Source organism: Corvus brachyrhynchos, unplaced genomic scaffold (genome assembly GCF_000691975.1).
Source record: "Corvus brachyrhynchos isolate BGI_N302 unplaced genomic scaffold, ASM69197v1 scaffold42, whole genome shotgun sequence".
Taxonomy (NCBI): domain Eukaryota; kingdom Metazoa; phylum Chordata; class Aves; order Passeriformes; family Corvidae; genus Corvus; species Corvus brachyrhynchos.
The window spans coordinates 2,399,287-2,422,352 of NW_008237242.1; the positions used below are offsets into that span (position 1 = coordinate 2,399,287).

The window sequence follows — 23,066 nt, forward strand, 5'->3', positions numbered from 1 at the left end:
GCAGGTCAATATACCAAAAGTGGACCCTTACTTCTGTCCTGTGCAGAACTGTGGAACAGCATCACCCTTTCTTCCAAATGAATCCTGTCTGTGGAGTTCTTCCATAAAGTCTTGAAGTTGGGAAAATAATCAGGGTGTTCCTGGTTCTGTACAAAAGGAATATTCCAGGTTAGGAATATTACCCTAATTTTTAAAAAATGGAAAAGAAAAAGACAAAGGAACAAAAGAAAAATGAAAAGGGGAAGGAGAAGAGAAAAAAAAGAAAAAGCCAACCAAAACGAAAACCAAACAAAAAAAACAAAAACAGAAAAAAAGAAAAAAGAAAAAAGAAAAGAAAAAGAAAAGAAGAAAAGAAAAGAAAAGAAAAGAAAAGAAAAGAAAAGAAAAGAAAAGAAAAGAAAAGAAAAGAAAAGAAAAGAAAAGAAAAGAAAAGAAAAGAAAAGAAAAGAAAAGAAAAGAAAAGAAAAGAAAAGAAAAGAAAAGAAAAGAAAAGAAAAGAAAAGAAAAATAAGAGAAAAATAAAAAGAGACAAAGAAGAGAAAAAGAAAAGCAGAAAAAATTGTTTATTATTATTTAAAGCAAATATGAAAAATTTTATAAAATTATTTACCTTTTAAATTTTTTTTTTTGTTTTAGACCAAGGAATAGAATAACTGATCTCATTCTTAAGCCAATGTTGTTTTTCCCCTTGAGTCCGCTGGAGAGAAAACTACCAGCCACAGTGTGGGGCTTTTATCCCCCTGCAAGTAACATAAGTCAGACAAGGCAGGGGTAGGCAGTGCAGGAGGGGCATTAGCAATGACTTTTGCTTCAGTTGCATTTATTTTTGGTAAGCGAGCAAAGCTGACAAGCTAGGCTTTCAAAAAGGGAACCTAAGTGAGAAGAAATTTAAGGAGCAGCACTTTTAATGATGCGGCCTTTGCTTGTGGCCAGAAACAATGGAGGGGATGAAGAGCTGGTACCAGTCCCAGCATCCCAACAAAACTGGTTCATAAGGTCATGTGGAGATGTCTCACATTATTCCTTTCCTGTGGTAGCTGAATTAGAGCATTTTCCTTTAAAAGAGTTGCAATGCATACCAAAAGCAGCTGTTTTGGAGGCAGGCCTGTTTCTGAGGGCTCCTGCCTCAGGGGCAGCCCAACAGGCTGTGAGTGACATTGCTGGATATTACAAGAATGAGGGGAGTGAGGGGGGAATTTTTAGGGATCCTGGCATATTTTTAGATAGCTATTTTTGCTGCATAATTGGAGAAGTTATGACTGACACTTTCTCCCTGCCACATTTCTCCTTCTGAGACATCAGCTGTGCACAAACAAATGCCCCTGAAGTCACTGGAAACTGCTCCTATGGCAGCTGTCCCCAAGAGTACTGTGAGTGGGATGTTGTTTCTCCTGTTTACTGCATCTCTATTTTGGGTCCCTCCTTGTTTGTGTGAAGTGCATACAGTTTATGAACTGCTTGTTGCAAAGATAAGGGAATGTGGGGTGCTGGCCAGTCCTGTTTTCCATTACTCCTTTGTTTTTCTGTTTCTTGCTTCTCTTTCATGTTGCTTTGTCTTTTTGTTTGTTTGGTTTTTGCCCGTCTCCTTCCTTCTACAGCAATGAACACAGTTTCATTGCACATGCCAGTCAGGCCCTGCACACTTTGTCCCCCCTTTCTCAATAAGAAATCTGTTTTGAAAGAAAAAGAGGAGACAGAGAGCAAGAAGTATTCAGTATCTAAAAGCAGCTCATATTAAGCTACACAAATATGGTGCCTCATGCTCTAAGAATAATATAATGTGGATCTTAACCTAATATTGGCTGATCTGTGCGTTTTAAGGATAACTATTCCTTGAATACTAAAGCAATCATTTCAGATGAGTTACAAAAACAAGCTCATTCTGCACACTGCTGGTGATACAGGAGCAACATTTTTATACATTATAAATGTGGGATACAGGAAGCTGTTGATCCTTAATCTCCAAATACCTCTTTGCAACTAAAAAATATTGTGACTATGCATTTGCAGCTTCATTTCAAATCTGCAAAAAAAATCATCGGGCTGGGACACCTGCCATTTGGCTACTATGTCCTCCTGTGCTGGCACCAGTGGGGGACTTTGTGGAGAGCTGAAATGCTCACCAGGCCATCAAGCTATCCTACCCCAGCCTGCAAGATGTCCAGCATCTCTCACGGAAAAAGCACCTACGTGTCTGAAGGAAATGCAGGTGTTCAAGGAGTGGTATTCATACTTGCAGTGTAGTGCACTCTGTCTCTCTGTGCCAGTAGAGATTAAATGCTTCCACTTTGCTGAAAGGAAGTGTAGAAGGTACTTCTCTGGTGTCACCTGGGAGTTTTCTAAAATCCATTCTGTTTGAGGTGTTTGCTATGCTCACCAAAGTCATTAGGAACCTCACGACTCAAAGAGATGTTACATGAGATCTGTACTAACTCTTTAGCTTCTTTTGTGATTAAGTTGAACAATGTAAATCCACTTTTTTCTGTCTTCTTACCGTGATGCTTTTCCTTTCTTGCTTTTTCATGTACAGATAAAAGTATTTTTGCATAAATGTAAATTCCATTTCCGAAAAATACCACGGTTTCAATTTTGCTGCAAAGGTATTTGTGTAGATATGTAGATATCATAGACACAGGATAGCTTACATTACTATGGAAGAGCACCTTTCTGAGAACATACCATGTTAGGTTTCAGAGTAAAGAGCTCTCCACAGGAGAAATCAGTACTATTTGCTGCAGTAATTCCCTCTGGGATTTCTTTATTTTTCTACACTTGTTGATGTTGTTGTGTGCTTTCGTTTGTAGTAGACACAGATTTAAGTTTGTTTTTTTTTTTTTTTTTAATCAGCCTAGATAATTTGTAAGCCTGTGCTAGATGCAGTGTTATCTTGGATTTTGGTAAATATAGCAGGCTCAAAGACAGTGTTTTCAGTGGGAAAATAGCTGGATGGGTAAAAGCAAATGTGCTTGGATATGGATAAATGCTACAAAATACAACTCAAATGTCAAACTGCTAAAGTCAATCTGCACAGCAAGAAAATAACACCAAACTGTGTCAAGCTGATAATATCTTCTAAGCATTGAGGTTTAACATGGGACTGACTCTGGTGTCTGTTTTATGGAGAGCAGTATCAGCTCTCTGCTTCCACACTGCCACTGAAACCACCCTCAGATAATTTTCCTGGGAATAAAAGGTTTAAATCTAGCCTCTGGAAGCACTCTGCTGTGACAGCAAGGAACAAATGGCTACTTTGGTGCCATTCTGGTTAAAGAAACATTAATATGTGACTCAGCATTAAGGTTAGCATAGCTGGAAGGAAGCCAAGAAAATAGCTTTAGCTGATTCTATTTTTCTCTGTGATGCTGTCCACCACAGCAAATGAAAATTCAAAGGAAGCATCAGAGACCAGTTTGCTGGAGTTTCCTGTGCTGATGCCATTTGCTGTGCACTAGGTTTCAGAAGGTGGCATTTCAGCACTGGCACACAGGGTACCTTCTGGCTCACATCCTCTGGTGCCCAAGCAAAGGTATCTCTCTGAGTTGTGTTCCTTCCCTTCCTCCTCTCTTCCTTCCTTCCTACCTTAGAAAAAGTGAATTGCCATGACACCCTAAGTTGCTGCTCTTACACTTATTGACTATGAAGGCATTTGAAAGCTGGGCTGATTTTATGCAGTGGACAGAGCTGAGACCTGGCCAGGATGGACTCTGTTTGAGGTCACACCAGGTCTGAGCTGGACCTCAAAAATCTGGGATAGGAGAGGACTAGGAAACCATGTACATAATGTCGCTACTATTCTCTCTAACACCTAATTATTGGAGCAGGGCCAGTTCCTGCTAGCTTGGCTTATCTGGCTAAGCCCTGGAGAACTACTGTTGGCTGCTTGAAGCTTTCCTGGTCTTATCCCTAGGATACTGGCTGGCTTCTGACAGATGAAGTATGAAGCAATCTGTCTCCTCTCTTCCCTGGTTCAGACATGGCTCAGTGAATGAGGTCCCTTTGGGAAAATCTCCATAATCAGAGTGCAGTTTCTAGCACTGTGCTCCTTCCCTTCCTTTTGGCTGCCTTCTGCTTTGAATACAAGAACCTGCAAGAAGTTTTCCCTAGGCAGACCTGGAGAGATCTTGAGACTCTTGTCATTTGCCAGTGAACTCTGTTTCCAAGTCTTCACACCAGCCTGTACAATTCCCGAGGATATTTCTCAAAACCAGAAAGAAAAGCTCCCAGTTATTTCTCATTTGAAACCTCTAATCCAGACCTTTCACATCTTGCAGTCAAAAGCCTTTCTATTGTTGCTATTTTATTTGCCACATTTTTCCCGAGAGAGAGGCTCTTTGTATAAATTAAATCTAGTGATTGCGTAAGTATAAATTCCATTACCATGGTCTCTTAAAACATCTTTAATTAAAAAGAAGGGAACAGCATGTCCATCAGTCACTTCAGGCTGAAGCCTCCAGTCATCCTGTCCTGACCGAGGAAGAGAAGCAGGGGTTGTTTCCCAGCACTGACAGCATCTGAGACACCTCAGCTGCCAATAACCCAGCATTTTCGTCAGCCTGGTTAGGTGATGCTTCTATCCTGAAGCTTTGTTCCAGAGGTAGCTTGAGTCACCCATATGACAGGACATGGACACAGGCAGAAATACCTGAACTGACTCTGACTGTGCTCAGATGCAGCTGAAGGAGAGTTGTGTTTACATGAAGGTTTATTACACTACCCCAGACTTCTCTTACTTGTTCTGCTTTGTTTCTCCAAAATCTTTGGACAGATCCCCAAGTTCATGCCAGTGTGTCTGAGATCTGTTACTCAAGTGAGAGTGGGGCTTTATATGCACTGTATGAATTACCCATCACTAGCTGCAACCCTACAGCCACCACCCTCTGTCTGGGTCTGCATCGTAACAAGGCAAAAGACAATGTGCTTCCTTCACACAAACTAGAAATAATGCCTCCAGCACTTCTAAGTACTCAACAGAGTTTAAAATGATCATTTAGCATGAATAAAATAATTATGTATTGGTGTAATATTTGGGTTTTATAAAAGAAAAAACTTCAACTCTCATCCTTAGCAACAAAGCAACAAAGAGAGGTCCAGGACATTTATTTTTTGAATAGCAGAACTCTGTAGTCCTGTCAACCATAAGAATTAGCAGTGCCTTGATATGTTAGAGTGAAGCTTAATAACAGCTTCTAAACCACTCAAAATACACTTTTTTTCTTCATTCAATGAACAGATGTATCTAGAATCAATTTGCAATGAGGGCCAAAGATTAATAAAGCAAATTACCTCTATTATCTTCTATCCTAGAAAGGATTTCTTTCCTCCATTGTGCTAACAACCATGACCTTTGGAACTTATAGCAGAGGCCATCTTTTGTTTTGAGTGTTTGCTTTTATTTACTCTTTTTATAACTTCTTGATGATTAGGGTTTTTTCTTTTGCCTCTGTTTCCACATTCTGGTGATAGGAGCAGGGGTGGCTGCCTATGTCTGTGGCAGGGAATGTATGCCCCAGCACCTACTGTCATTTCCAAGCATTATGTCCAAACATGTCACTCCTGATGGTGATAAGGAAAGACATAAAGGTGTCCCCTGTGCACTTCCATTGTCCAAAAAATGCTGACCTACTTAAATGCCATATATTTTGTTTTTTCACAGAAATGCACTTTCTGCCAAAAAGTGGTCTCTTCAAACAAATTTCAGAGCCAGAGAAAGAATTCATGCTTTTGCCTTTCAAATAGATCTTTTTTACAGAAGTTTACTCCTGAAGGGCGAAAGATAGCATAATTTCAGGATGCATACCACAGCTCAAATAAAAATTGCTTCAGTTTGATTTTGCCTAACATGGGATTGAGGTAAGTTAACCATAAGTTATCTAACCATACGTTAGGTTCCCTTTTTTATTTTTGAGTGAAGTTTAAGTTCCTCTGAACGAGGTATGTAACTCCTTTTAAAAGGCATGAGCTGCCTTGATCACATTCAAAATCAGAAGTTTAATCTCTCAAATTGGTCAGAAATTTTACCTAAATAAGAGTGAATATTATCCAGTGGCTTTTTAAATTGTTTTTTAATATTTATTTTAGAATGACTGTTCTTGTCTGGGGATATCACAGCCTGGGTCTTTTGGAAACTTTGCCAGCTGAGTCACTGCCTTATCTAGGTGCTTTTTACAGCTCCAACATCAAGATTTCTAGACTGAGATGAAATATTAATAAAGGTATAAACCACAATAATTTCCTAAATAGATGTTCCTTAAGTAGATATTCCTCAAGTAATGATGACTTGTTTTAATTAGACTAAATACATGCTGGATGTCGTACTCTCCAGAGCGACAAGAAGCATGACAGCACATCAAAGAAAGAAGAATAGGGCAACATTATTCGAGGTACTGGAATAGTTTACCATATTGCATTAAAAAGTCAGTCCTCCTTGAAAGGTGCATTTACTCCACAAAGCTTTATTCTTTCTCTCCTAGTGGCATTTCTAGTTTGGAGCCTTAAACTTGAAGTGGATCTAGAAGGAATGTTGCTGAAACCACACTGCCTATTCACCCAGGATATTAGAAATCTTTGCATCAGCTCTGAGTCACATGCTCTTTAGAAGCTTGTATTTACAACTTCATAGGTTTCTGATTTTGCCACTGGGATGTTATGACTGAGCCTGCTGTCTCAGTGGTCTGGAGACAATACTTGGATTCATATTTTTCTCACTTGAAGAAGTAATAATGAAGATATTCACCCTGATTCTGAGAGCTTGACCTCTGTCTCTTTAGATTGCTTTTGCTCAAGTGCTAACAGCACTGCAGAGTTTCACAAAAACTTGTTTTGGTCCAGAGTTTTTAATTTAAAAAGGTGATAATTATAATGAGCTACCTGATAGGATTTCTACCTAAAGGGCCATAACAAAACAGGATATAAGTTTGGGAAGAAGGAGCATGAACATAAAAACAGATCAGAAGAGACCAGTACTTTCAGATCAGCAACAAGTGAGTTTAACTTTTCAGCAAATGGAAAAGAACTTGCCTGAAATGCAAAAAAAGGGACAGAAACAGATCACTGGGTATGGAAGTGGACTAAAGGAACAGAATTGATGAAAAACAGTCTGCTGATGAGGGAAGGATAAGACATCTGTTGGTGGATAGGCAGCTCATCTGATGGGCAATATCATAATTTGCCATCTTTGAAACAGTCAACATGATGAGAGAAGTGGGTGATGGATGTGCTGAAAGTTGTTCAAGAACAAATTTCAGGTTTTTCAGGTGCGGATAAGAGAGCTGGTTGATGCAGAAAGCAGGAACTCCATAACACAGGGATCATCAAAATTAGGGCAGGAGAGGATTTCCACCCAACACAGTCAACTACCATGAAGCCATATGAGAAGTAACTGTGGGGGTGGATTGAGCTTCTGGTTAGAAGAAGGGCAGGAGAACAAGGATTTGTGGTAAAGGAACCAAAGCAAGACAAGAGTGCTGCTAGATAGGAAGCTGATTTGGCAGCAGAAGGGAAGAGTGTGGAAGACAGGAGAAAAGAGCTAGAGGCTGTACTTTTAGCAAACATACCGGACTGGAAATGTTAAAGTGAAAATGACAGCTGGTACATTTCAAAGAGAAGATACTTGTCTGAATGCTAGTGGAGTTTTTTCTGCTCAGCTGCATGACCACTTCACTCTGCCTAGCAGGCTGCAGCTCCCTGCGAGCACAGCGGGGGTTACCTAGGGCAGTGCGACTGGTCGCATCCCAGAGTCCATTTCAGACAGCCCCACGATGTGGCTCCGGCAGCCAGCAGTGTTACAATGCAGTGGTAATGAAGAAGGTAGAGAAGGGTCTCCCTGAGGGTGGTAAGATGGCTTTATTCACATCGTGTCCCAGTGCCCTCAGAGGCAAAGAGAGAGACCTTGTGGTCTGGGTGTGCAGTGATTTTGTCAGGGGCCCAGGGGTGGTCCCTGGGCGGGGTTGGGGTACAGGAGCCAATAGGGAGAAACCAAGGGAGTGGTCAAGGCTAGGGCAGGGAACAGGGAGAACATGGCATGACAGAATCAGTGGGTTAACAGGCTACCACAGAGACCCTGTTAAATATTTGCATCAAAAACTCAACTCAAAAGGTGAGAACATGTACAAGAACAAACTACATACTTTACTAGAGTAACAGATGGGTGGAAATTAATTATTTCCAAGACATGCCATAAGACCTGGGAATATAATACATGACCAAAGAAGAGAGGCTTGTGATTGGCTAGGAATATCTTGAGAGGAGAAAAAACACTGATATGAGTTGAGCATAGGACATCAGTAAAATATCAAAATAATGCATTTATAACAAAAAGAAAGATATTTGCCAGGATTTATCTAGAAAGATTTTTTTTTTAATTGAGCAAGATACTGATGACAATTTGCTTATTTGTACTCCAGGAAGCCATGTTCAATAAAGTTTCAAAAAGAGCAAACTGGGGGGCTGACTGTTAAGGTGGTCAAAGGTATTCAACTCTCAGCTGAAGACACTAGAAAAAGAAAGTCTTGACTAATCTAGGAAAATGAAAGCTGAATGAATATAATGACTATGCTTGCTGTCCAAACATTTCTAATGAAGGGTAAATTAGGAGCGAAAAGGGCTACTTTTATTACAGGACAATACTGGCACAAGAGGCGAGTATTTAAATTGGCCATCTAGACATTTTGACTGAAAACTGTGAATACAAAAAGTGATAGTATATTTTATAAAAGTCATTACAGGGGCAGTGGGCCAGATTTTTTTGTTTTGCTAAAATATAACAGCACCCTTCATGGGGCGCTCATAGGTGCTTTAGATCAAGAGCTGTTACAATTCCACTGTGTCTCTGTGGAATTTTCCCTTTTGGCCTTACCATGTTTTCAAATCTCCATTCAAAACTCACCATGATCTCCAGCCTACGATCGTAGTTTTCAAGTGTTTTCTTCTGTGGGACACATTCCTTAGTTTTTATACTTTCACAATTTCAGCCAGAAAACTAGCTCAGCTTCGGTAGCCAGGTTTTTTTGATTTGCATCTTCTTTCCTTTGGCCACCTTCTGTTGTCACAGCAGTTGCTAGCTTTATTTGCCCAGTTCCTATGCCTAAAGAAAAAAATACTGAGAATTCCCCAAATTCTCATAATTCTGGTCTCTGCAGCTGGCCTCTGAGACTTTGGTCTGCATCAGCTCTGCCTCTTTGTTCAGGCTCTGCAGGGAAGCATCCAGCACACCCTCATCCCCAGACCTCGTTGCAACACAGTCCCTGAGCAGGCCCTGAAATATGGTTCTTTGGGCTGTGATCTATTGCACACCCACACAGAGCTCACTGACTTCACTGTGCCTCTGCCCATGCATGATATACAGCTTTCATTCCACAGTCAGGGCACTTCGTATGGGAAAAACCGCATGCCATTTGGAATTCTCCAGTGGTAGAGAAAAGCAAGAATTGGACCTAAGCAGCCTTTTGTGTCTTTGTAACAGATAAAGCTGTTCTGAAACATGTTTGGTTTGTTTTTGTTTTTTCTTTTTCCCAAACAAACGCAAGTCTTCCTTTTACTTGGCTTGTTTTTTTGCAATATAAATTCAGGTTCTGTCTTTCTTCCAAGATTGTGTGATGACAGGGGAACTGTTGAATGATGATGTCATGATGGACTAAAGAGAATACAATTGAGCAATTTGACAGGAAACCTGACTTTTTGTTGGACTATCCACAATGCTTTGGTTTTGACTGTTTAACTGCTCCAATACAATATGTGACATTTTTGCCACTTCAACTAAGGCATGATGGGTCCCTGTAAAATTCCTAAAAACTCCTTAGAGGTTCTTCCAGGGTAATGAAGAACAATGAAACTGAGTGTCAAAATGGTTCATTGATTCACTTCAGTATATAACACTGATCTAACTTTACTAACTAGGTAGACATAATCAACTAGTGTCAGGTAGGAAAAAACAATCCTAGTATTTCCAAAGAAAAGCATCAAAGAGGATGTTCTTCAGTGTTCATAAAATGGCAAACAAAAGGACAATTTCAAAGTCCCTTTGAAGTCCACTTTGAAGCAGATCCTGCCTCCCAAACTGTGTTTTTATACATAAGAAAAAAGTGTCTTAATATTCTGAATAGTTTCTTGGCATTTCTGAAAACTGGGGTTTTTTCAAAACTGAAAAAGATCCTTGGATTTAGTCATTATTTTGCTAAAGGAAATAGTAAATTTGAATATCTTTTCTATGAAGAACTACCATAACTACAGTTTCTGGTGTGATCACAAATTTTCTTATTAGCAAAATACTGTCTAAAAAATCTAGAAAGATCATAGATTTTCAATGTGAAGTCACCCAGCATCCAAAATAGGTCCATAGGTGTTTAAAACCATTAAGCTGAATCATAACAATATCCCAATTTTTAATTTCCCATAGAATGTGCAGTCCAAATATTTTAATTTTTAAAAACTTTGAAGCCTCTGCATGATTTTCATCTTATTGGTTTATGAAATATTTACCGGAAGGGCTGGATGTCACATGCAGCTCAACCTTTCTGAAACTCTTAAAATACTCCACATGCTTAACCTTTCAACTTGCATCTTGCTCAGAACTGAAAAGCAGAAGAAAGCAAGATCAGACCTTGTCTGTCTTGTACAGTCACTACTGTACATATTTCACAAAACAGGGGAAAGAAACTGTGATCAGACAGTCAGAGACTCTCAGACTGAGGACATGAAGAGACGGAGCTGTCACCTCACACCTTTGTATCTTGTTCCTACTTTGGAGAAAACAGGACAAGTTTCTCTGCTGGTTGGACTGGTGCTGGGGATGGTCACTGCAGCAGCTGCAGAGGTATAGACAGTGTGGGATGAATCCATGAGGCTGCAAAATGCTGTGGCACAGGGGCAGTACAGCCCTGCTGCTGTCACACTGAAGCTGAGGGATCAATCCCACCTCTGACCTATGCTGGAAAAAGAGGACTTGTCTGTATGTCTAGGGACATAGACACATGTATGTCTTAGTTCGCGCTAAGGTGCAGAACCACTTTCCACAGGTGAGGGAGAAGAGACACCAGTAGCTAAAACTCAGCTAGGCAGACCTAACTGTCCTTATCAAAAACCGCAGGCTGGGCTGTGTGAAAGACCATACAGAAACACAGCCCGCCTAACCCTGAAATCTGATCAATTGAAACTGAACTGTAATACACTATTTCAGTTAACCTCTTTACAAATAATTCAGTTGATTTAATAACATAAGCTTTTTTCTTTATTGAACCACATTATTTTGGTACAAAATATGATTCAAATTATTAATTTCCTCCCATTAAGCAGGATCACCATTATCCGCTTCCCAGGATCAAGTTTCTATTAGGTGTATTAGATCAAACTCTTAGCTTAATTGTCTTTGCTGGTCTTTTCCTTGCTGATAATTTGGCCCTCTATATTCATTTGATATGGCCAGGGAAAAAAAAAAGCTTCTTTCTTTGTTTTTTCCACTGCTACCTAAGACTAAACCTAGTAGATGAAAATGAGCTTGACCACAGAGAACAAAGCAAAGTACCGGAGAATGTACCTCAAATCTAATGCAGTAGTATGTGGCGAGAGGCTTGGCCACTGACTGCATGGATGTGCTGCAGTATTCTTGGGCATGCTGCCCATTTCAAAGCACACAAAAAGTGCAGCAGTGGAGGTGCTGCATGTGCAGCCTGTTCATTTTTTCATCATCTGACACAGTCAGAATAGTATCAAACCCAGATAAAGGCAACCAGTGCTGCACAAAGAACTGCAAGAACTAACAGAATATTTCTGAGGACATTTTGACTGAATTTATATAAAATACGCCTTCCAGTCTCAGTAATATAGGCTAGCTTCCATTTACATTTTGTGCTCAGACATCACTGGCAACAAATATCAGCCAGAGAGCACCATATGGGACCTCTGCAAACAGCCACTCTGGAATCTGCAGAGGCAGCAAGGTCCCAGTTTCCCTGGTCACCCTCTGTGTATTTACATGCCAGTGTAATGCAACTGAAAAATGAGCTGCTGTGCTTTGTCAGAGAGCTGAGGCAGAAAGTTTCATAGTCAATTCCTCTGAGTTCTTAGATCCTTGAGTAAGTAGATTAGAAGTTGTCCAAAGGTTTAATGCCAGAGATGGATGAACTGAAGGACAGCAGAATCAGCAAAATACATGTCACCAAAATCAGGTATATTCATTATATGTGGTAATGGATGACAGATTGGCAGAGCACAGGCTGACTTCTTTGACTGGATTATCATGATGAGGTGGAATAAAGAGATGTTCTTGCTCAGGAGATGAGTCCTGTTTCTGGGTCCAGCACAGTGAGGAGGACACTGGTGATGAGTGCAAGTCTCTATCCTGCCATTTCAGCAACAGCAAAGCTCAAACTGCAAGTTTGCAGTGAGCTGAAGTTTTAATATATGATAGCAAAAATAAATCACAATTTAATGGTCCTCTTGATGTTCAGAATTTATACTCTTCACACTCTCCATGTTTAGCTGTGAATAGTTACATAAGTTTTAGAAACAAAACAAACAAACAAAAAAACCAACCAACCAACCAACCAAGCAAGCAAACAGAAAAAACCAAACAAAAAACCAACCAGAATTTTAAAATAACTCTTTCACCCCCCTATAGGAAAGACAGTGGCCAACCATCCAGGCAAATTCACTGCTCAGTCATATTTTGATTCTAAATTATAATGATATAATTCTTATATGTGAGAAAGTTAGAATAAAGATATGATCTGTAACTTTTTCTACTGTTATAGCTCCTGATATTTCCAGGAGATGCTATGCTACAGGTGAAAAGACATAAAATTATGTTCTTCCATTTTGGAAAACTCTAGGGTGCTGATTGAGCTTTCCCATTTACATTTTCATGTTTTACTGGAAATCTCTGTTTATTGAAGTCAATTTAAATGATCCATCAGATGAATCACTGCATTTTAAAGGCTAGCAGAGGCTCATTATGAAAGGCACCAGTTTGCTTAAGGTCCCTTCTGTACGTAGTCTGCAAAAACAAAGTGCATACAACTTCACAAGGACAGCTGAAGTGCAAATGATTAATGAAGACACTAAAAAACACAATAACTTGGCTGTCATTAGCCGGTCCTTTCCACAACCAAAAAAGCCCATATCCATAAATGACAACAGATACATACTTTATTATTTGTATTCCTTTCATCATGAGTTTGCGAGAACATAGAGCAAAAATCTACTAGACTTCTTGTGCTTGAACTTTAGAGTCAACAGTGCTGAATGAACTGTGATACTGAGCATACCCCTAACGCTGCCACATGTGATGGTAGTCTGGTGCACACTCCAAGTTTATCAATTATTGCCTGCCTCCAGATACCATGGCCATAAGTTCACTAAACACCAGCTTCCTTGTGCAAGGCCTTCCTTTCTGAGCACCTGTGGGATGCTCTATCAGGTTGCTGAACTGCTTGTAGTACCATGGGTGGCAGTTTTTTCCTCCAAGAGGTCTCAACCACAAGAAGGAACTACCCAGTTTGTAACAGAGACAGATTTGAAAACCATGGTGTACTCATGCCAGCATGTAAGTATGCCCAGAAAAGATCCTAGAGGGTCAGACACCTGGAATTATCTTCCTAATATTATTGATTATTGGCAGATCTAATCTGCTCATACCACAAATAAGGGCCTGCAATGAGCCACAGGCATGAAATATATTTTGGTGTTTGCATGCAAGCATTGTCGTTAAGTTGCATGTTCTTCATGAAGAACTATGTGTGAAATGCTGTGAAAAGTTTATTAATATCCACTGGCCACAATGAAAAGTTGATGGATTATAGAGGTGGATAACTTATTAGTTGTTTAATTAAGCACAAGGGTGGTTAAGAATCCTGGCATAAGTATGTCAAATCTGTCTTCCAAGTAAGAAAAGGTTTATGTTTTCGCTTCAAAAGGAAAAGGGTTGGAAGAGCAAAGGATATGAGTTTGAATGAATCCTTGATTAACCCAAGAAGACACTGGATAGAAAATGCCCCTTTGCCCGTGCAACTACAATATTCTATATAAGATTTAAAGACTGCCATGTGTGCCAGAGATTTGGAGGCTTGCTAGCAGCAACCAGACTTCAAGGAAAGCCCTGGAAAAGAAAATACATGCATGGTTTACTTTTATTTCTAGTAATCCTTGTTTCTTCTGTAACCACTTTGGCTGTGTTTGGATTTTGTAAATAAAATGCTTTTACTTGCTTTTACCGTAACCTGACCAGGTTACCATAACCTGACCAAGCATCTGGCAAACATCAAAGCATGCCATCCAGACAGGAGCACAGAGCTTCTCATCTGGTGCTGGCTCACTCCTGCAGAGTAAAGTGCTCCACTCCATTTCTCCAGGATAGATAAAATGGAAGCACAAATTATTTCCACTGAGGTGCAGATGGGCTTTGCAATTCAGATAAGCAGAGATAAGTTCTGGTGCTGGTGGTGTCTCCAAAGACTGTCTGGAATATGAGAACTGGAAGGTCTCTAATAACAGACCTTATTTATCTGTGATTTATGGGGTCACAATTAATACGTTAATGCATTCAAGAACTTTCATCAGCTTCAGAACAGCCTACTGTCCATCTGATAACACATATTGCAGATCAGATCCCCATTCAGAAATTTCAAAATATCAGTCATTCACATAAAAGGAGTAAACAGTACCGGATTGCGTCCAGTAAAAAATCACCCATCTCAAGCAATGAAAAACAAGCAGTCAAGCAGAGCAAGTCACAAACAATTTCATAACCATGGAGGTGCAACTGCCACAACAAGAACTATTTAAAATCTCTAATTGTGTCAACTAAATGAGTCAATGATTGTTTAACAAGAGTGCAACTTGCTACTAACAATGAGTGATAATCACACTCTGTTTAGTGATTCAGACTGTATGATCAACCCAGCTCTTTGGTCAGCCAAACTGGAAATTACATGAGATACTTGAACCTCTTGCACTATTTTCAGTGTTTCCTGCTTCGGCTAAGTCAGAAATACACAAAAATATCTTTCTGCCACCATTTTGGCTCTTTTGATAGTAAATGCCACCAAGAAATGAAGACCTAAACAGAATGTGCAGGTTAAAAAGTAAATATAGGAAGAATAAATTTTGATTGAACTCAATGGATGGCTAATAGTATAATATTAATAATTTAATCTAAATTATTATGCTTATTTCAATAAGTTTTATTTCCATAATTCTAGTGTAAAAGTCTTGCATCATTCAGAGATCATCTAGAGGGGCATGTGATCTTAACTTGTCCAGACATTTTATATTCCTTTTCTGGAATACATGCCCAGTTTTCCCATCCATTCTCTATAGTTTTTATCACTGAACCTACTTTAGGCTAAACAAACAGTAACATGTTGCCACAATTATCTGTGGTGGCTGAGAGGTAGCAATTCAATAAAAAACTTTGAGTATCTTTCAGTTTTCATGGGTGACTGACTCATGTTTAAGGTGGACAGTGAAACCTGCAGTTTCAATGTGGGTTGATTTTTAGATATTGTCTCTATGAATGCATCTGTACTAAAACCAGCATTTGTTTCAGCTCATGTAGATTCAAACTACCTGAATATTCCTCCAAGGGAAGCAAATAAGGATAGAAAGGAAGCTATAAAGCTTAACCTACTTTGGCAAATCAAATGAAGAGTGTTAGATTTTGCTCAGAACCTGTGGAGTAAACATAACTTTGCAAACGACATTGGTTTCAAGTACAAATAGAAATTCTTAAGCCTTAAAAAACCTGATCCTGCATGCAGACTGTACTAATGAGCCCACATCTGGTAAATATGTAGACATGATATTCCCATCACCTCAGCTTTGCAGCCTCTGCAGAGCACTGCCTATTTCAGGCACCCAGTGCACGAGAAACAAAGAGAAACTACAGTGAGCCAAGTGAATTCCACTGCAGTGATGACATGCCAGGCCAGGACAGGCCAAGGGAGCTGAGCATCCTTCCCCCAGGGAGGAGCCTCACTGTTGCCTTCCAGCCAAATGGGTGGTTACATCGATGAATGAGACTGATTCTTCTCTCAGGTGCACACAAAGGAAAAGGGCAATCCCATCTTGCAACAAAGAAAACTGAAACACCTTTTACAGAGAAGATGGCTGCGCATGAGCAGGTTGTCCAGAAAGCAATCTCCATCCTTGACAATATTCAATATTCATCTGGATAAGGCACTGAAAAAACTTCAGCTCACTTTGAAGATGGTCTTGCTTTGACAGATAGATTAGAGACCTCTGGAAGCCCAAGTTACTCTATGACCACATGATTTCATTAGAAATTAGGATTGTAGAACACAATGTTATTTCAGGGCCTCAACAGACTTGAAGAAAAAAAGCCAGTAACTTGAAATCGGGACTTTTTCATACTGAAATTTCCTTTCAATCACAAGAGATGCCTCATCAAAGCATTCTAAAAACTTATTAACATAATTTCATTTTCCCTTAAAAAAAAAAAAAAGGAAAATAAGGAAATTAAGAAGAAAGGTCTTCTATTATTTGTCTTCTGGATTTTATGATGATTGAGGCTTTTTCTTGTTTTCTTTTTTTTTTTTCTTTTTGCATCACATAGCATGATCAAGGTCTTAAAGTTCTTTTTTGTAATCCTTTTAGTGTTGTTTCCAGGACCTGGGACGTTTCCAGGAAAATACCAAATATTGCAAAACAACATAATAAAATAAAAGCAACACTGAACGACGTTTTTTCTCAGGTCCCTATCTTTAATTGAACTTCCAGTTCTTAGCCTGTGAGAACAGAAAATGTGGGCAAAAATCATTCAAGATTGTGATGGCCTCAGCTGCAATAAGAAGAGTTTTCTTTGCAGCTACATGTGAACATTGTGTTACTGATTCCTATGAGGTATTTCTGAAAATCCCTTGTAAATTAACTACTTTTTCCTTCATATGTACTTCCCTTAAAAATATTTTATTTCTGCACTGGCTATGGAAAACTGCTACTGACATTGCTGTCACATTCCATTTGACCAGAGGCCTGTTCATAAATATTTAAATGCAAGTGAGGAGATAACAAGAAACACTTTTCCAGTGCTTTACATGTAGTTTATGTAAGTGAATTTAAAAACAATGTCAGATAGCTATTTTTTTATACTTTACTTGATAAGAAACCAACTTCTAAAACTTAAGTATTCAAGGTCAAATCACCTTTAAAAACAAACGTATCCCGCTGCTATATCAAAGTGAAAGGAATTAAATAAATACAAATACAGGCTGCTAAACTGGGTGTTGCAGTGAACCATGACCAAGCCCAGGGCCAGCCCCAAAAGCCTTGAGCATTCGTAAGGCCGGGAAGAGCACACAAACCCGCGGCTCCGCTTTCAGCCGCGCCCCGCCCTTCGCCACGCCCGGCCGCTCGCGCCCAGCGCCGCATAGCCCCTCTCCCCGCCCCGCAGCGCCCCCTGGCGGATGTGTCGTTGCTTACTCTGTGTTTTCCGCGCCTGCTGCTCGGGGTGCGGACCCGCCCTGCCCGGCCGCCTGATTTGCCTTTCCTCGTGGGTTTTTGGCCTGCTGTAAGCTCTGCTCCCCCACATGGAGTCCCTCCGCTTTGTCCTGCCTCCTTCGCACACGAGCCATTGGGGCGCCAGGCGAACACGATCGGAGTCCATCTGTCCCGCTCAGAGCAGGCAGCAGTTTACTCGGTACCAGGACAGTGTGCTAGCTCGGGAAGGTACCGTTGCAACTGGGAATGTGGCTGGAGACACTCACTAGAAGTGAGTCAGGCTGTCATGGAAATATAAAAGTTTTCTAAGCATGTATATCTTCTTGCCCAAGTGAGCTAGGATAAATAGAATAGTGGAAAGTTTGTAGACTGGATCTTGAATATGAGAGATCAGACCTTCCTCCTTAGAATGTCCCTCCCTCTTTAAGCACCTTGAAATTGTTCACACATAATTTATTTAAAGTTAAAAGTCAGAAATACTCTGCCAGCTTGGGCAATGGATATGTGAGTAACTTTATCAAACTTTGCACTTCACAGTAACTGCTTCACAAAATCTTGTGGTTTTGATTATTGCTCAATACTTTCAGATTAGATTTGACTGAGATCAAATGGAATATTTTGATGAATCTAAAAATTTTTACAAATTTTAAAACAAATTTTTGAAGACTATTATTTCCTAGTCTTCCAATTTATACCTTTTTTTCATCATATTTATGGTTAATAAAATTAATAATTCCTCTCTGTGACTAGGTTTCATGGAGTTTAAAACCTTAAAAGCAAGCCATGTGAAGTGGAGAGGTTACATTAACTGAAACCTGTGGTGATGTCTTAGCACAGTTACCTGTAAGACCAGAAACCAGTAGCTGTCACACACCACTAACTAGTCTGCCATGTCAGTCAACATATGAAACAAATGCATGACCTATTAAAGAAGCATTGCAAAACTACTTTCTTTTCTAATTTTAGCTATCTGATACACTAGGATTTAATAGCAGGCATGTGACACCAGAAAAATCCATGCCCTTTGTTCAGAACTTCCCCATAACTGCTCAGTGTACTTGTGCAACATCACTGCCTGGTTTCCTTTTTTCTATGCCCTGTATTTCAGGGGGTCAGAAACTTTATCCTGGAAAGTACTGACCATGAACAGCAGTGCATTTCACCCTATTTCTCCTCAGCTCAGGCTCTGTCTCATTTTGGAATTTTTATTGCTCTGTCCAGTCTTATTCTGCAATATTTGCTTAGAGAATCTTGATACTTCCAGCTGAATTTGCCTGAATTTACAACATTGTTCATAAGAAATTTACTCGCATTTCAACTGTATATCACGGCTGCCAAATACAACAAATGTTCCCTCTTGTATCCCTGATACTTTCTTTGGTGCACTGTCACACGTGATAAATGTGATATGAGACATCTGAAAAGAACATTTGTCAGAAAAAATACAGTAAAACATGAAATATCCAAAGAGTACTTGGAACATGTGTGAGCATTTTGTCATAGATGGCAAAAACAGTATTCTAATTTGTATTCTTGCAGAGGAGTAGAAGAAAACCAGGGCAAGACTGAGTGAAAAAATAATCAAATACTAATTTTTGGAAAAGAAAAAGAATCAGGAGTAGAAAAGGAAAAAAAAAAATTAAAAATAATCGGCCCCCAAGATCAAAGAGTTTAAAAAGTCAGGCGCAAGAGCTAGAGAAACAATTGCAAGGGAATAAAGAAGTTATGAAGAACTATTAGTCTTCTGAAGAAGTGGGAGCAGTATCGAATTCCCCATTACACAGGCAGCATGCAGGAGCAGAGGTCACCAAGGTCAAACACAAAAAGCAAATATGCAGGAAGGGGTAACTAGGAGAAGTTGCTAGGGACATGTATAAATAACTATGTGTGGTAGAAACCAGAAAGGGCAAGTCACTAATAGAGGTACAGGTGTAACAACAGACCTGAAGAAGTTTGTCCTGGAAGAAGAAAGCAGACCAGTATGGACACTGGCCATCTATTCAGCAGGAGGGAAGGCTATTGACAAATGAGATGGAGAAAGCCAAAGCTCTTATTGTCTTCTTTATATCAATATTCACTAAGAAGATTCAGTAGAACCATCTGTCTAATACCAATGACAAAAGCCTAATATTTCAAACTAGGAGCAAATTAAGGAGCATGTCCTTTGAGAGATTTATTTTTTTAAAACCACACAAATCTGGAAAACTAGGATTAAAACAAAAAAAAGGAAAAAAAGAAAAACCAGACCAAGCAAACAACAAAAAACACTCACAAACAAACACAAACAAAAACACAACACAAAAACCCAAAAGCCTGACCAAAACCACCTCAGAACTGGTGAGTAGTTAGCTCTGAAAATTCAAAATTCTTGAACTAAAGCGTTGAAAAGGATACTAATGGGCTTTTTCATAAAAGTTAGAATGGAGGCATTGCAGACCACGTGATTTAATGTCTGTTACTGAGATGTTATATATACATAGATATAGACGTAGATACAGATATCTATTTCTAAAGAAGATTAAAGCAAGATGAGCAGCAAACAGCTGTCAGAGGTCCAGTTCTGTTGAGTATTCTTACTGGTAACTGGGCAGGAGAATGGAAAGCAGGTTCATTACACAAACGGAGAGTTGTCATGTTGGAGCAGACAAGGAGAAATCAAAACACCTCAGACAAACCACAGAGCTGCAGAGTAACCTATGCAGACAAGTGTCAACTGCATGGGAGCAAGAACAACAAGCCGAAGAAAAGGATCTTAAGATCATTAAGTACAGGCAGAACAAGAGTCCCCATCATGATACTACAAAGCAAATTCAAATTTCCAGTTGGAGGACTATATCCCTCCAGATGAGAAGAAAGCCTTCTGCTCTACTTAGCACTGGCAGGGCCCCAGCACCATGTCCTATTTGGGAAGCTGCAATAGCTTGGTGCAAATGAGAAGAGTGCAGAGGAGAGCACTCAGGCACCCAGAGAACCAAAAATCATGATTTGTGGGAACACACTAAAGGAAATTAGGTGGGTTGGGCTATTGAAGAGAAGCCTGAGATCTGGCACATGCACCACTTCAGGCCAGAAAAGACTCAGAAAAGAGAGAGCTAACAGTTCTCCTTCTCTTCAGCAAATAGGATAAGTAGATATGCCACTTTCACTGCCAGATAAAACACAAAGAAACACTTCTAATCCTAAACCAGTTTAGCACTGGAATACAGAGTCTGCATGCACTGGATGATCATCACCATCACCAGCTTTTAGAAGGAGATCAGACAAATATCTGTACCTATAGACAGAGATACAGAGCCAGATCATTAGCATGCTGAGATCTCTTCTTTTCTTACCTTCCAGTAATAGCTATTGCCATGAGTGATCTGGTAAGTGCAAAAAAAGGGCTGTGTGATTTCAGTACCCCTCTTGCCTACCATCCTCATTCAGTCCTTTTGTCTGTTGAAAACAACTGGGTTTTGAGTGATGCCTGATGAAAAGTTATTTTCCTAGAACATTCACTATAAAATCAAAGTCAGAAAAATTGGAGGAGTAATTCTATTCAGAAGACCAATGAATAGTTCACAGAGAAATCTGGCAGTAGAGAGCATCCTGTCTCAGGGAAGAAGCCACTTCCAGGCTTCTGACTCCAGCATGAGTCACACCTCAGCTGTGTCAGAGAGTCACTGTGGCCAGTTGTCAATGTTTTTTTCTAGGAAATCAGCTAAAAGCCACCTGCTGACATGCATTGAATGAGCAAATGACACCATGCAGCGGTGGTGTATCCTGTGCAGGTGAAGATATGGACACAAGGATCCACGTGTAAAATCTCAGAGCCAAACTATGAAGTATAGGTTGCACATTCTTTTATCTTGCATCATGAACCATATCAAACTGTCGTCCAGGTGCAAGTGGCCCTTCCTGGTGCCAGTCTCAGGACAGGGATTCCAAGATCTCTTCTGTAAAATGGGCTTATGAAAAAAATTCCCTTACATCATTATGAGATTTAAATAACATTTTGTGTTTTACTACTATATTACAGTTTTACTACTATATTACTATTACTATTTTACTACTATATTTCCTGACTTGTTGGAGCTACAGCATTTCATGCCTGCTTTAAAAAACATATTTTTTCATCACTTATCATGCTGTCTAGCAGAACATTTCATCAATAAACTTTCTTATCTGCTTATCTGTCCCCAGTGAAATTTTTTTGTGAAAACTGTAGCCAACATGACTCCACCATTTCCAAGCATAAGACAATGAAAAAATACATTGTTTTGCTCATGTTTAAAGTATTGACAGTGACAGTTTTGATTTTTTGTTTTAGCATAGCTTTGCTTGTGTAAGATAAAAATTTTAATATAGACAGCCACTGACAGTGATGGCAGCAGAAGTCAGAAGTGACTTGATTGGATATTCCCATTGCTCCAAATTGTGTTGCTTTCATAGAAGACACTGCTGAGAAATTTCCCTAAATATCTCAGGGAAGTAAAAATGATGATGTGGTTTTAGGCCAGACAAGAGTCGTCTTGCCCCTTGCCTAGCCCCTCTGAGAGATGGAGCTGTGTCTGAGGATACCTGAGCTTCTCACAAATCACACCACGCTTCAACATGATCAATGAAAGGGTCATTTATTGAATTTATTTCAAAATTACAGATCATAGCTCCTACCACTGGTATAGACCAGAATTAAAAGCAGTTGATGTGTTCCTTAGGGTACACGGGAAAAATCATTTATGTTTCTTGTTGCCAACCTGGTTGTGGGTTGATGAGTTGAAGCGTGAAGAGGTGACACAGGAGCACAGATGGCTTTTGCCTGTAACCCAGGAGTCCTGGTCCTTGAGCTGTTACCAGCAGCCAGGATCTCAGAAGGCCTCTCCTGCCTTAAGTCATGCCCAGGGCTCATCAGCTTCTGAAGAGTTGCTCTGGAAATGCTTCTCAGAGTAGAACCCTGGCTGGCACACCCAGTCAGAATTTTGCTTTTCTGTATCTGATAGATCATAATTAGATCACTTTCATTTCTAGAGGAGAAATAAAAAATAAGTCTGAATTGAATTAAAGCCTGACAATTTCCCACTTTACAGGAATCTCTCAGTCTTACAACAACTGAAATATGGTGGAGACCATCTATTGAAAGCACCAATTCAATTGCAACTACCATATTTCTCCTGAAAAAGCATATTCTAAAGAAAAAAAAAAGTACATAGTACCCACTGGTGTTCTGCTAAACAATCTCACTTTGTCTTGAGATTTCCTGGGCTGGATGTCGTATCAGGATGCCATTATACAGTATTCCATTTACAAAAGTATCTTGGGTTATAAGATGTACCCAGATGTTTTGTGACTCACTGTCACACTGTCCCAAAAAAGGAAAATAGAAAAAGTTGACTTTTCTGAAGAAGATAACTGAAAGTAGCTGTTTCCCACAAAAACTTCATTTAATCAACTGTACCTTTCAGAAGAAAATGGAGGAATTTTTGGTAGACAGTATTTTATTCTTATTTCAGGCAATAGGTATAACCAAGACAATGACCTGGAGCCACCATGCATCTCTTTTTTTTTCCCTCTTCATACTGACTACATCCCATCTTTATGTTTGGCCATTTGGAAAATACAATGCAGGTCATGTAGCTACA

At 39.7% G+C, this 23,066-nt stretch overlaps 1 long non-coding RNA gene across 1 annotated transcript in view; it reads right to left on the reverse strand.

The window, feature by feature from the left end:
* The window catches only part of LOC108445655, a 16,330-nt gene extending 1,838 nt beyond the window's left edge, over positions 1-14,492 (reverse strand). Inside the window, exons 1-2 of the long non-coding RNA XR_001860603.1 lie at positions 14,483-14,492; positions 12,207-12,209 (exon numbers count right to left, since the gene is read on the reverse strand). This is a non-coding gene — a long non-coding RNA (uncharacterized LOC108445655). The remainder of the gene's footprint in view (positions 1-12,206; positions 12,210-14,482) is intronic.
* Between the last annotated feature and the right edge of the window lie 8,574 nt (positions 14,493-23,066).